We start from the raw sequence: 15803 nt of genomic DNA on the forward strand, positions 1-15803 counted from the left end.
TTAGTAAACAAATCCACAGATCCCCGCTTCCCCCACTGACTAGTGGATTAAAATAAGAAAAAAACATAACAGAGTCTATGACACTAATGTGATCTAACAAAAGGAAAAGTGAGTACCACTTAATTCTTGGATGGTAGCAAAGTATGGGCTGTACTTGAGCCTTTTCTTAACCACTAATACCTGGAAAATCCCAGTTTAAATAAAGAATATACCTGTTCTTCCCAATTCCTCTATACCACTCTGTGATTTTTCCTTCAGTTTCTCCCAGTTGTTTGTTTTTTCCACCTTGCTTCATTTTCTCTACAGCTGCTATCTCTTAAAGCAATGTCAGATTTAACACACTCTCATAATACATGGCAGAGGGCTGGTGCTATTGAGTTTCCCTTTTATTCTTCATAAAGAAAAACAGCCTAAGGTACTTCCAGTGGCCTCATTTTCATTCTTCATTCTTCACAGAATAGAATTCTGGATCATACACATAGGCACATTATTCCTTCAATGGAAAAGGAAAACTAACAATAATTCTCCTGAATATTAAACTATACTTTGTTATAGGACATTTGGAAAGTAAACTTTAAAATATCAAATATATAAATCTGCAAAGAAGAGAAAACCATTTTATCATTTTAGTGACATCTTTCTCTTAAAAACTTGTTGTAACTAGCATATATTTAGAATCAGACTCCTGGCATTCATGACTCTAACTCTGCACCAGTGACCCCCAAAAGCCCACTGACAGCTGGTGACTTATTTTGAAGAAACCGTACTAGGATGCTGGGGTGTGGGAAGCAGCTCTACGACCTCCCTCATCTCAGCCAGACCTGCTGCTCTCTACCCTTGGGCAAGTGAATGAATTATAAGGGAGATTATAAGCAATACTGGAAACCCAGAGTGGGCATTCCAAAGTCTTGGAGATATATCTATACACGGTTATCCTGGTTTCCTCACATACCATTGTGTTACAAACATTTTCTTAACATTTTATTGTACATATTACTTCATGGCTTTAACAATTTGTATCCGTATTTCTCCCTTGTGACATGTAAGTTGTTTTACATTTTTTGCTGTAATAAGGAAAACACTAAAGAAAATTTTGGTACAGAAACATTTCCCCATATTTTTGATCATCTGTAAAACAGATTATAGGAGAAGCTGTAGATGAATGGTTCCTTTCTGACAAGAATTACTTGAATCTTTCTACTCTATTTATAAATTCACCCTAGAAAAAAAAACACAGGCTTTTATGTCTTACAAAATTATAATAAAGATGAAATCTAGATTATCTTCATATTCCTTTTTGTGAAATGGAAAACAGCAGGCCCAAAGCAGGAACTGGGCTTCCAATAGATATACCTTATCAAAGCCCTTCTGTAAACCTGCAGGCAAAGCTGGGTTGCAGGGCAAATGCCCTTCTGACCAGCAGAGGCCTCAACAGACACCAATCCAAGACAAGAAGAGCTCCAGAGTATACACAGTGTTCAAGCTCTAACCATCCTTCCTGGTGACTATCTGAAAGAGTAGAGAGAGAATAGGAAAAGGGGGTCTCCCAGCTCTGCCACTAAGTAGGAGTCATCTAGGATAAACCCTAACATTCAGTCTGAGCTTCCTTATCTATCAATGTGTTGACTATTATACCAGATGATCTCCAAAGTTTTTTCCAGCTGAAATTGTCAATGACTTTATGTTCACCAGCCAAATTCAGCACTAAAACTCTCACTTTTCACCTCTGAGTTTCATATTCTTTCTCCTTTAGTAATTCTCACCGAATTCTCACTGCTGTGTCCCTAATACTTTCCCACAGAAATCTGCCCCTCTAGGCATGCCAATCATCCAGAACTCACAAAACAGGCTCAGCTTCCTCATCCCTCACATTGCTCACCATGCCTAATGTCCATAATGCCCTGGATTCTCACTACAATCTTGTGGACTTTGCCAGTGCCCAGTAATCTTCACCTCTTTACACTCCTATTGTGCATAGTATTCATGCCATCCACCAGGCTTCTGCCTGTATAGTGTGTGTTGTTTATCCCTCAGGGAAACCATTCATGACTCTCAAGCTAACCAGTAAGCTCCTTGCACTGGCCAACACCCACCATTGCTGACACGTCTCACAACCATCGATCACTCAGAGTGATTCTCCACACATATTTGTTGATTTATCAATTTACTAGTTTATTAAACATTTAGGTATATTTCAACTGTGAAGTTTAACAGTTGAGAGGTAAAGAGAAGAGTGAAAAGAGAAATGGTCAATTCTACTCACATCCTATCCAACTCAATTTTTTTTTCTTGAGACGGAGTTTCGATCTTGTTGCCCAGGCTGGAGTGCAATGGTGCCATCTCGGCTCATGCCAACCTCCGCCTCCCAGATTCAAATAATTCTCCTGCCTCAGCCTCCTGAGTAGCTGGGATTACAGGCATGTGTCACCACACCAGGCTAATTTTATAATTTTTAGTAGAGACAAGGTTTCTCCACGTTGGCCAGGTTGGTCTCGAACTCCCGACCTCAGGTGATCCACCCACCTCAGCCTCCCAAAGTACTGGGATTACAGGCATGAGCCACCACACCTGGCCCCAACCCAAATTTTTAAACTATGTCTGATTGAAGATCAGACGGTCTCTACGTGAACATTCCAAGGTCAGTACTTCCTTACCTCAAGTGGCAGCCCAACCTGCTCTGGGGCAGATGTATTCCTTATAAACTTATTCCAGAGATGGCCGGGCGCGGTGGCTCACGCCTGTAATCCCAGCACTTTGGGAGGCCAAGGCAGGCAGATCATGAGGTCAGGAGATTGAGACCAGCCTGTCTAACACAGTGAAACCCCGTCTCTACTAAAAATACAAAAAATTAGCCGGGTATTGTGGTGGGCTCCTGTAGTCCCAGCTATTCGAGAAGCTGAGACAGAATGGCCTGAACCTGGAAGGCGGAGCTTGCAGTGAGCTGAGATCACGCCACTACACTCCAGCCTGGGCGACAGTGCGAGGCTCCGTCTCAAAAAAAAGAGAAACTTATTCCAGAGACAGACTGAATTTTCCCACAGTGATCCCACCTAACCTTCTTACTTGCACCATTCTCAGGGGCAACAACCACATGGGCTTAAACTGCTCTTCCAACAACAATTCCTGCACCATCCCAGCTGTGCTGCTCTGGCAACACCCCTCTGAAAACACAGCTTCCAGAACTAACGGAAACATTCTGGATGCAATGTGACCAATAAAGCTGTCCATCACCTCCCCTGTCTGGATGACAACTTCTGGGGTCATGCAAGCTGACTTGCTTCACTAAAGAGCAGCCATAACATGCTAGCAGATAAATGAGCTGTGATTACCTAGAAGCCTTATTTCACAGAACTAAAACCTGAAAGTCACAATCCTACAAGCCAATAGCTCTCTCTCTGCGTCAAAACCTGTCTAGGATGACATGTTTGCCTTGGATGTGAAATTTAGGCAGTTAGTGTTCTGGCTTTGAACGATTTGTTATTTCAAAGTAAATGATATCCTGACATGATAAAAATACGAAATGTAAAGGAACTCTCCTGGTGACTCAAACCGTTTAAACTGTTTTACCTCATTTGGAAACCCACAGCCTCAAATAAATTTGCTGTCCAAGAGCACCATCTGCTGGATGAAGGTATTTAAGCTACCCCATTGAGGGAAGAGGGAAAAAAAAGTCTATAGGTTAAATGCCACTATGTCTAACACCTTGGTGTGAAAAGATTCCCATGCCTCACCAACAGGTTTCTTATAAAGGAGCTCTTGATTTGACAAAACTCTAATACAAAAGAAATCTGGAACTGACAAAAATTCACTATCATTGAATTTAGTTCATCTTCTTAAATATTGCTTATCATAAAGTAAACATTTCTGAGCTGGAAGGAACGAGAGAGAGCAGTTAATTCAATTTCTTCCCCTTGTAGATGAAGACTGAGGAAAACACAGAGCTTTCCTGAAAGTCACAGCTAGGAATGGCAGACATTGATTATATATGAAAACAGGTCAAATATTCTGTGCTGTTTAATAGTCTTTTTTCTCAAGAAGCTGCAGAAGAAAGGCAGAAAATGGGGCAGAGGGTGTCTGTGTAAGGTGCCACTCTCTCAGGTTAGCAGTGATCTGGCCACCCACTGTGGACTGTGCCCTGCCCCACACTGACCAACACAAGATCAGGAGCTGTCATACTCTCCCTCCTCCACCCACCCACATCCTTCATATTAGATTTATCTGCTTTCCTCTACCTGTGAAAACCATCCTGCCAATAAAAACAATAAAAATAAGATACATTTTCTTTTTTTTTCTTTTGAGATGGAGTTTCACTCTGTCGCCCAAGCTGGAGTGCAGTGGTGTGATCTCAGCTCATTGCAACCTCTACCTCCCAGGTTCAAGCGATTCTCCTGCCTCAGCTTCCCCAGTAGCTGGGACTACAGGTCCCTGCCACCATGCCTGGTTAATTTTTTGTATTTTTAGCAGAGACAGGGTTTCACCATGTTGACCAGGCTGGTCTTGAACTCCTGACCTCAGGTGATCCACCCACCTTGGCCTCCCAAAGTGCTGGGATCACAGGCATAAGCCACCGCGCCCGGCCAAATAAGATAAATTTTCAATCATCTTGTTGAAGAACATCTATCATCATGGGAAAGCATTCACAACGGGTCAAACAGAAGGGGGATAAAACTATGTTCATTGTACCACAAAAATTTTTTTTATATGCAATTATGGAGCATTCATAGAGAAAAAACAATGGAAGGAAATATACAAAACAGTTTTGACAGCTGTTTTCTCTGAATGCCAAGATTATGAATGATTTTCATTTTCTCTATGTAATACCTTCCCATATTTTTCATATGTAATGTTTATATTAACAAAAAGGTAACTTTTACCTTAAAGTGGTGTAATTTATACTTATAGATTGTCAAGAAAACTAAAAACAAAATGGAAAGAGTAGGACACCAACCACCCATCCACCTAGTACAAGCATAGCAAAAAAAAAAAAAAAATTTTCCCCAGCTCAAGGAGAAATATGTAAAACATTTATGTTTTTTTGTATTAAGATTCTCCACAAGGCCAGGCACAGTAGCTCATGCCTGTAATCCCATAACTTTGAGAGGCGGAAGCAGGAAGATCACTTGAAGCCAGGAGTTTGAGATCAGCCTGGGCAATATAGTGAAATCCCGTCTCTACAAAAAATACAAAAAATTAGCTGGGCACGGTGGCGCACACATGTAGTCCCAGCTACTCAGTAGGCTGAGGTGGAAGGATCATCTGAGCCTGGGAGGTGGAGGCTGCAGTGAGCTGTGATTGTGACACTGCACTGCAGGCTGTGCAATGGAGTGAGACCTTGTCCTAAAAGAGAGAGAAAAATAAATTAAAAAAAGATTTGCCACAATATTTTTCAAACTGTTTTAAATTTTCTATCACTTTTCCATTAATAAATACCCGAAGATAACAAAAGCAATAGGCCAGCAAATTAATATTGAAGAAAAACCTTGAAGGTACAATTTACTTAAAATATTTTCTATATTTTGAGATGGAGAGACATGAGTTGACACGCTGTCCACTTGTAAAATTTTGCCTGGTTTATAAGACAAAACACAGGACATGATGTGCCCCAAAGAACTCCATGGCTTCCAGTTTGAGAACCACTGTCTCTGAAGGTGATTCGTTCTTTGAGAAACATATCAGGAATGCAGTTACCTGAAGGCCAATAAATAAAGATAGAACACAGTTACCTTGCCCTAAGATCTCTGCATCATCTATGTGCAATAGATAAGTCATCTTTTGCTGTGTATCTTACAGAAGCAGTTGTCAAGGTGTTTTCTGAGGACCACAGGAAGACACACAGACCCTGTCAGAGGGTCAGTGACATCAAAACTATTTTCAAAATTATACCAGAACATTAGTATTTCCCTTTTTCACTCTCATGAGTATAGAGTTTTCCAGAAGCTATAAGACATACCACTTTATAACAGATTAAATGTAGAAGCTGATATAAAAATCCAGCTTTTTTTTTTTTTTTTTTTTTTTTGAGACCGAGTTTCACTCTGGTTGCCCAGGCTGGAGTGCAATGGCACTATCTCAGCTCACTGCAACCTCTGCCTCTCGGGTTTGAGCAATTCTCTTGACTCAGCCTCTCGGGTAGCTGGGACTACAGGTGCACGCCACCACGCCCAGCTAATTTTTTTGTATTTTTAGTAGGGATGGGGTTTCACCATGTTGGCCAGGCTGGTCTCGAACTCTTGACCTCAGGTGATCCACCCGCCTCGGCCTCCCCAAGTGCTGGGATTATGGGTGTGAGCCACCGTACCTGGCCACAATCTTCTACTGAGCTAGACATAAGAGATTTGAAAAATGTAAAATAATGTGACTTTTCCTACTAATTTTTTAATTGGGGAAATACAGTCACCTTTTCTTTTTCTGTCTGCTCCTCTCTACCCTATAGTCACCTTGTATAAAATAATGTATGTTGATATGTAATGGACTGTTTTAATGAATTACATATTTTTTAAACAGTCTCTTAATTTCCTTTTTTTTTTGAGACGGAGTCTTGCGTGAGCCACCACTCCCGGCCTTAATTTCTAATACAATAAAAAAGAATAGATATAACCTCCTTAAATGAAAGTTATTTGAGGTTCACAATAATTATTACGATTGTAACAGGGCCTTAAGACTGAAAGTTTGAGAACTATTGTCTTGGAGTAATAGAGTTCAGAAAAATGTACACTGGGGAAGGTCACCTGAACCCTCTTCACCCTTCTCATCCGAAGCCCTCCCCAAGCCTCTTGCTGTAACTAGACCATCTTCTTGCAGTCTGTTATCAGATCACAATATTTTTCACAGCTATTTTTCCAATGCCATGCACTCATCAGACCCTATGCTAGGGACTGGAGCTAGAGAGTACATGAGAAATGACACCTGTCACCAATGAATTCAGAGTCTACTGCAGAAGAAATAGCCACGAAAAGAAATGCCACAAAAACAAATACAAGTAAACTTCATCCTCTGTTATCATTTTCCAAATATTTGCTACAATAATTTTTTTACCCAATATTCACTGTCCAAATCAAAGACTCTCTATGATGGTGTCCACCAACAGAACTGTTTCAGCTGTATACAAATCTAGGTCAGAGAATACAGTCTGCAGCTAAGTTGTATCTCAGATATTTTCCCAAAAGGATTATTTCTAGCTCCCATATTAAAAGTATTGGCATTACTGCTGTCATCTTCCCATCAGTATGAGTGAAAATGTCTCCTGAAAAAGTAGAAAAACCCAAGGAGAAAGTAAGTGAGCATATGAGACCTACAGAAGCCTACAAACAGTTGGAAGTGATGGCGCGTACTAAAGGAAGGAGGCCCATCAGATATTAACTTGACATGTCCCAATCTCTTCAACATAGCAGAGTTGCTCCTGAAGAGCTTCACCATGTGACTCAAGATTTTGAAAAACTAAAGAAATTCCTTTTGCAGTGGACTCATGGCCATTCTCAGGGTAGGAGACCAGTGATTATCTGGCTGGTACAGGAGAGGGTGGGGGACACCTTTGGAGATCTAGAGGCAGCAGCAACGAAGGAGCAACATGATTCAGTGAAGGAGCTAAGTTTCAAAGCAAGTGCAAAATGGTCTGAAAGATCCAACAACAGTGTGAGATGGCAGAAGTTGGAGAGGTGGGGCAGCATCCCCTCACAGTGAAGTGTGGCTACCTTCCTGCAGTGACCTGCAGAAAACTATCATCAAAGATGGTTACACACACAGGAAATTCTCAGTCTTTATGAAATGCTATCCCATAGGTTTATTACAGAATCCAAAGACTAAATTGCTCCATGGGTACTCTGACAATGAGGATAAGCTACCCCCTTTTGGTGCAAAACATTGGTTCCAAGGGGCCACTGAAGACTGACCTGCATGTTATGCTATGAGGCATTTAAACTAGAAAGCCAGCATGAGGGAGGATAGAGATGAGGGCGAGGGAAGGAGCTATGTGTCACTGCTCAGCAAAGGGAAAATCTTGCAAAGACGACTTGAATACACATGATACACTGGGAGGTCCATCTAGGGTTACAGATTATGAAGGTAATAGCATGAGCAAAACATGTAGAACTTCATTTTATACCTCTATTTAATGAAGCATTATCATAAGAATCATCATTATGCTATACAATAGGTATCGCTAGAAATGCAGCCCAAAATAGGACAGAACACAAGCCTGATGATCCTTCGCACTGTACTAACGTAGGTAATGTTGATGTCTATTCTTAGCTCTCACACACAGAAAAAAAGAGATGTAGCTCTGCCTTCAAAGGTCGATGCAGGTGTACATGGCTACTGGCCATCTCAGCAATGTTATACTTTCTGTCTTTTCTACAGACATCTGCTGACTTGCAGGTCCTTTAGCCAAATCTTATTTTCTCTCGGTCCCTCTTTTATCTTTATCTTTGTGTGTTTGTTTTGCTTCCCGAAGAAACTCCCATGCTGCTTCTAACAGAAGGCTGAGTATTTTAATGTAAAGGCAGTTAACAAAGGCTAATTAAAACTTCATCGGCAGACCAGCCCTTAGTGAAACATAACCAAAAAAATCCAGATCTTAAGTTCCTTATATGTATGTACTGTTTCCAAAGAATCATCTAGGACTTACTCAGGACCAAAGATGGCTCTATGTCTAAGATCTTGTTTTAACTACAGAAGGTTCCTGAAATCACCAAACACTCCAATTTCTTTCTTGCAATGAATCAATGTAGTCAATTATATTAATCTCATCCTCCTGAGAACATTCCAGTTTTATTTATATCCTATCCATCTCAAAAAGGATTGTACACCCTTCCCCAAGAACAAATAATTATCCTGACAAACATTTTCTGCAAAGAAACAGTAAATATATTAGGCTTTGAAGGCCATATAATCTGTCACAACTAACACACCTCTGCCACTGTAGCGCAATAATATATAATATGCAAATGAAAAAGACTGGGCTCCAAGAAAGCTTTATTACAAAAACCAGCAAAAGGAAGAACTTGACAGCCAAACCCTGCTCTTCAATATATACCCAAAGGCTGGATTTGCCCCATGCCTTTGAGAGTCTTGGTTTTTTGGTTTTAAAAATAACTTGCTTAAGTTGTGTTACTGCTGCCATAGGTTACTGCCCATGGTGTTCAGATTTTTTAGTATAACCTAAGGAAATCAAGCTCTGAAAGCAGCAGCAGAATAAAAGAGGGGCCAGCCAGACACAGCGGCTCATGCCTATAATCCCAGCACTTTGGGAGGCCAAGGCAGGCAGATCACTTGAGGCCAGGAGTTAGAGACCAGCCTGGCCAACATGGCGAATCACGGTCTCTGCTAAAAATACTAAAATTAGCCAGGTGTGGTGGCATGCACCTGTAATCCCAGCTACTCGGGAGGCTAAGGCTGGAGAACTGCTTGAACCCGGGGGCGAAGGTTGAGATCACGCCACTGCACTCCACCCTGTACGACAGAGCATACTCCATCTCAAAAAAAAAAAGAATGAAAGAGAGGCTAAGACCTGACAAAGGGCTAATATCCAGAATCTACAATGAACTCAAACAAATTTACAAGAAAAAAAACAAACAACCCCATCAAAAAGTGGGCAAAGGATATGAACAGACACTTCTCAAAAGAAGACATCTATGCAGCCAACAGACACATGAAAAAATGCTCATCATCACTGGTCATCAGAAAAATGCAAATCAAAACCACAATGAGATACCATCTCACACCAGTTAGAATGGAAATCACTAAAATGTCAGGAAACAACAGATGCTGGAGAGGATATGGAGAAATAGGAATGCTTTTACACTGTTGGTGGGAGTGTAAATTAGTTCAACCACTGTGGAAGATAGTGTGGTGATTCCTCAAGGATCTAGAACTAGAATTACCATTTGACCCAGCCATCCCATTACTGGGTATATATCCAAAGGATTATAAATCATGCCACTATAAAGACACATGCACACGTATGTTTACTGCTGCACTATTCACAACAGCAAAGACTTGGAACCAACCTAAATGTCCATCAGTGATAGACTGGATTAAGAAAATGTGAAACATATACACCATGGAATACTATGTAGCCATTAAAAAGGATGAGTTCATGTCCTTTGTAGGGACATGGATGAAGCTGTAAACCATCATTCTCAGCAAACTATCACAAGGACAGAAAACCAAACACTGCATGTTCTCACTCATAGGTGGGAATTGAACAATGAGATCACTTGGACACAGGGCAGGGAACATCACACACTGGGGCCTGTTGGGGGTTGGGGGGCTGGGGGAGGGATAGCATTAGGAGAAATATCTAATGTAAATGATGAGTTGATGGGTGCAGCAAACCAACATGGCACATGTATACCTATGTATTAAATCTGCACGTTGTGCACATGTATCCTAGAACTTAAAGTATAATTAAAAAAAAAAAAAGAGAGAGAGGCCAAGACACAAGCCAGGGGATTTCCAGGCCCTCTCCCTCTTCTGTCAAGGATGACTATTCTGATCTAGTCTTTTAAAAACACCTTCACCCCTAATTCCTATGCTATATCCCAGCTGGATCAAAACTACCACGGCACCTTCTCTGCTCCTTAAAAGATTTGCCTGGGGCTAAGAGACAAAATTCAGACTCTGAAACAAAGCAGGTGGGGCTGCTGTGGGGCCATGGGTCAGATCCACCATCCAGGCCCACAGCCTTGTCTCAGGCCCCTCTCCCATATCCCACAGCTGCTATTCGAGTTTTTTCTCATCCTCCTATGCTCCTGATCAGCAAACAACCTGCAATTTCAGCAAAAATACTGACACTATCAGGTGTGGTCTCACCCTTCAATTTACCTAGCTCTGGTCTCACCTTTCACTCTCTCTCCTTTCACTGGAACTTAGTCACCCTCTCCAAGAACTCCCACCCCCACCAAAAAAAGGCTACAATTTTCTTACCATTCTTTTAAGATTAAGGGAAATAGCTACCACTAGAAATTTAAGGAAAAAGTAAACTGCAATTTGATGACTCTATAATTCCTTTCAAAATAATGCCATGAACCACGAGAAACCAGTTCTTGGTACAATTTAAATACTGAACTAAAGAATTAAACAATGTAAAGATAAGACAGTCAACAGCAAAACAATCCACGGGCTTTTTAAATGCACATTCATTACAATGAATTCAAACATTCCTGACAGTAAGCTATTATTACACTCACTCTGCATCATGCCCTTTAATGCACTCTTTTCTTTTGTTATTCTTCGTCTACCTCAACGGGGGTAAATACAAGTTATTTTTCATTTGTTGAATTTAGGTGTCTTGAGTATGATTGGTTTTGTTTACCAGAAGCAGTTTACAACACGCCTCTCATGTCTTTCTTTATGCTGCAAAAGCATGAAAATGTCAGTCCAGCTCAGGAGCTGCTAAATGCTTCCACAGAGCCTGCAGAAATTCTATAAAATACTGCCTTGTAGGTCCTACCAAAATGGTAGATTCCCAGCTCTAAAACCTGTAAACGATGAGGATGTTTTAAAACTGCGTGTTTATAAACCAGTGGATTTTGTTCATTGGATTTTAATAATAAAAGTTACACAAATCTGAAGTCTAAAGTCAATGTTCCCTTGAAGCAATGCCAATGAGTAAATGGCTTTCAAACACAAGCAGTAAATTGATAAGCACTGCAAACCAAAGTCCATCAACCTCACCTTTACAGTCAATGCTTATGCTATTTCACTACCAAATACATACAGCTAATTCAGGACACTTTTGTATCAATTTTTTGAAAATGATCCCAAACATGCTGCTTCTAACTCTTAATTACATATACAAAAATAAGGGAACAAAAAGGTTATCTTAAAAGGTGGTTTAAAAAAAAAAAAAACTTAAAGATTGAGTTTTATTTTATTTTCAAGCACTCAGACGTGCAACTTTCAGTCCAGGATCTGGATGACCCATCAGCTCAACCTTCTTCTCAGAAGCCTGAACATCTGCCAGGATACAACACACAGGAAGAAACTATGGAGAAAGTACAAAATACACCCATCAGCTCAGGGGCAATATATAGTTGACAAAGACCTAGTTTTACATATTTCCACAACTATGAGACTGACTATGCATAACGACTTCTCTAATACTGGTGTGGGGGATAAGAGCGTGTCATGGCCCTTTTACTAGCCTCCCAACTTTGGAAAAGCACTTGACCCTCTCTGGGCCCCATGTTTTGTTAAGTGTAAAAGGCCAACAGTACTTAAACTGCCTCACCCATTCCAATGGAAATCGCACAGAAGCTGGTTTAACAAGGCAAGACGGTACATTCCTTAAGAAAGCCTACTGGTAAGAGCATAAAGATACGAGACCCACACAAATGTTTCCAATATGCCCACTCCCATCTGCCCACATCCCTCACCATCAATTTCCTACATGTTCTACTTGCTGCCACACCCTTCCCAGACAATTGCTCTAAGCACTAGAACCTGCTCTTGGCCTCTCTCTGAGCCCTCACCTTTTATCACACATATGCATAACTTGCCCCTGCCTATGGGCAATATCTAATGACCTGCCCACAACAGCTAAACTTACATTTAGCTCATAAGAAATTTATTATTGCTAAAGAATAAATCAGCAAAGAATACACTTGAAACTGAAACAAACAAAAATCTACCATTTAATACAAGGTACAATTTGAAATTGGTAGTCTAGATGTGGCCTGTGCTAAAAGAAACTGAAATGATCCTTCTGGAAAGCAATACAGGAAATTCTTCAAAAGCCAAAAAACTGTAAAAACCTTCTCAACTCTTTGGCGGTAAACATGAACACGCATGCAAACACAGGCATGCATCTATACACACACTCACATAAAACAGAAAGACCAAAAGGAAATCATAAAAAGGTTATTCCTGGGCAGGGTGCGGTGGCTCACACCTGTAATCCCAGCACTTTGGAAGGCTGAGGTAGGCGGATCACAAGGTCAGGAGATCAAGACCAACCTGGCCAAGATGGTGAAACCCCGTCTCTACTAAAAATACAAAAATTAGCTGGGCATGGTGGCACGTGCCTGTAATCCCAGCTACTTGGGAGGCTGTGGCAGGAGAATAGCTTAAACCAAGGAGTCGGAGGTTGCAGTGAGCCAAGATAGCGCCACTGCACTCCAGCCTGGGCTACAGAGTGAGACTCTGTCTCCAAAAAAAAAAAAAAAGGTTATTCCTGTTTGATAACCTTATGAGCAATTTTTTATTCTCTTCTTCACATTTTTCTGTATTTTTCAATTTTCCTACATGTACATATACTACTTTAATAAACAATACATTCACAACATAGAGATTACTTACACTCGTAAAAATTCAGATGCAGAATGAGGAAAGGCTATTTTTTTAACTTTTATTTTTACTATTTCAAACATATACGTATTTAAAACACCAGTATGTCATCTAGCTTCAATTATAAATATTTTGCTGGGCTGGGCACAGTGGCTCACACCTGTAATCCCAACACTTTGGGAGGCTGAGGAGGGAGGATCGCTTGAGCCCAGGAGTTTGAGACCAGCGTGGGCAACATAGGAAGACCCTGTCTTTACAGAAAACATTTTAAAAATTAGCTAGGCATGGTGGCGCCTGCAGGTAGTCCCAGCTACACAGGAGGTGGAGGCAGGAAGACTGCTTGAACCCAGAAGGTCAAGGCTGCAGTGAGCCATGATCATGCCATTGCATGCCAACCTGGGTGACAGAGCAAGACTGTCTCAAAAAAAAAAAGTGTGTGTTGGGGGGGTGGAGGGGGGGCGGGGACCAATCTTCTTTCATCTGTATCCATTCAACTTTATTTTTTTAAGTAATTGAAAAGCAAATCCCAACCCTCATGTTATTTCAATCATATATCCTTCAATATGCATCTTTAATTGATAAGTTAAGAAAATTACATAGCCATCATTCCATCCAATATGACAATTCTACAATATCATACAATATCTTCAAAAATAAGAATGGTCTTTGAAATAACATTGTTCAATTAAAAATTCATATTTGAAACTGTGCTACTACCTCATACTCAGGATATATAAAGAAGTATAAACCAATAAGAATCACTAAAACCACAGAAAAGGGAACTTAAGCCAAAAAAAAAAAAAAAAAAAAGCATGACAAAAAAGAAAAGTGTATAAGAGACTTCACTAAAGGGGAAATCCAGGCACTTCACTAAAGGGGAAATCCAAACAGTCAGTGAACATAAGGGGAAAAAAATCATAATGCAACTTAAAATCAAAAGATACGACTACACACACACCAACAGAATGGCTAAAATTAAAGAAATGACAATGTTGAGTATTAGGGAGGATGTGGGGCAAAGGAAACTTGAAAACATTGCTATAGGAAGTGTAAGCTGGAAAAAACGTTTTCTTCTAAAGCTAACCATGTATATATAAGGTATCTAAGAAGGTATAAGGTATGAAGTATAAGAAGCCAGACATAAAAGAATGTACGCTGAATGATTCTAGTTATATAAAATTCAGAAACAGGCCACACTGAGCTGTACTGTTAAATAAAAGAAGAAAATGATTACCTTCAAGTCAGAATATCTAGTTACCTTTGGAAGAAAAGGGGAGCCTATAGTAGGTAACAGAGCAGGTAAGGGAATTCTACGGTGCTGGTCATGTTTTCCTCGGTGTCAGAAATGGTACACAGGTGTTCGCTTTACAATAATTCATAAAGCTCTAGGTTTATGTTCTATGCACTTTCTAGCTTGTTTTATATTTCAAAATAAAAAAGGCTTTAAAATAATATAATAATGGAATTAAGGCAAGGATTATTAATGAATGCCATAGATGTCAAATCCACTGAATGAAAGGCTGTTGGGGACAGATAGTCACCTAATATTTGAGTATACCCCATAGATCACTTAATAGTTACAAAGGGGAATCCTTGACTGAATCCTTAAAGGAGGGCGGGGGGACAGTTATAACATTACTGGGAAAATTTGAATATGGTCTATACACTAGATAATATTATATAAATGTTAAACTCTCTTGTAATTAAAAGACACATGCTTATATAATTCAGAGTGAACTATCGTGATGTCTGCATCATACATCAAAGAGAGAAAGAAAGACAGAAACAGAGATAAAGAGACACAAAGAAACATTAAGCAAATGTGGCAAAATATTAACTATAGATCAAGTATCCCTTATCCATAATGCTTGGGCCCAGAGGTCTTTCAGATGTCAGATTTTTCCCCACTTTGGAGTATTTGCATTATACTTACAGGTTGAGCATCCCTAATCTGAAAAATCCAAAATGCTCCAAAATCCCAAACTTTCTGAGTTTCAACATGATGCTCAAAGGTCATGCTCAAAGGAAATGCTCACTGGAGCATTTTGGATTTTGGATTTCTGGATGAGGGATGCTTAACCTGTACTGGTGAACCTAAGTGAATGATATCCAGGTGTATATTGCACTAGTTCCACCTTTCAGTAGATAAGAAATTTTTAGAAAGAAAATAATGGGCCAGGCGTGGTGGTTCACACCTCTAATCCCAGCACTTTAGGAGGCCGAGGCAGTTAGACCTCTTGAGCTCAGGAGTTCAAGACCAGCCTGGGCGACATACTGAGACCCCGTATGTTTTGAAATAAAAATTTCAAGAAATAATAAAATAAATTAAAAAAGAAAATAATGAGAGAGGGCATAGAAGGTTTCAAAAGACAAAAAACTTTTAGAATTAGGGTTTTAAAATATCAGGAAAAGGCAAAAAGAATTAGAATATAACCAATGAATTACGCCCCCATTAAAATGGCTAGACTGTAATAACATGTACTTTTTTAAAAAAAGAAAAAAATTATTACAATTTGTCT

The 15803-nt window shown here is 40.0% G+C and overlaps 1 protein-coding gene across 15 annotated transcripts in view; it reads right to left on the reverse strand.

Moving 5' to 3' along the window:
• KDM4C (lysine demethylase 4C) overlaps positions 1-15803 on the reverse strand; it is a 412741-nt gene that overhangs the window by 338318 nt on the left and 58620 nt on the right. The gene's annotated exons all lie outside the window — the stretch shown is intronic.

This window comes from Pongo abelii, chromosome 13 (genome assembly GCF_028885655.2).
Source record: "Pongo abelii isolate AG06213 chromosome 13, NHGRI_mPonAbe1-v2.0_pri, whole genome shotgun sequence".
Lineage (NCBI taxonomy): Eukaryota > Metazoa > Chordata > Mammalia > Primates > Hominidae > Pongo > Pongo abelii.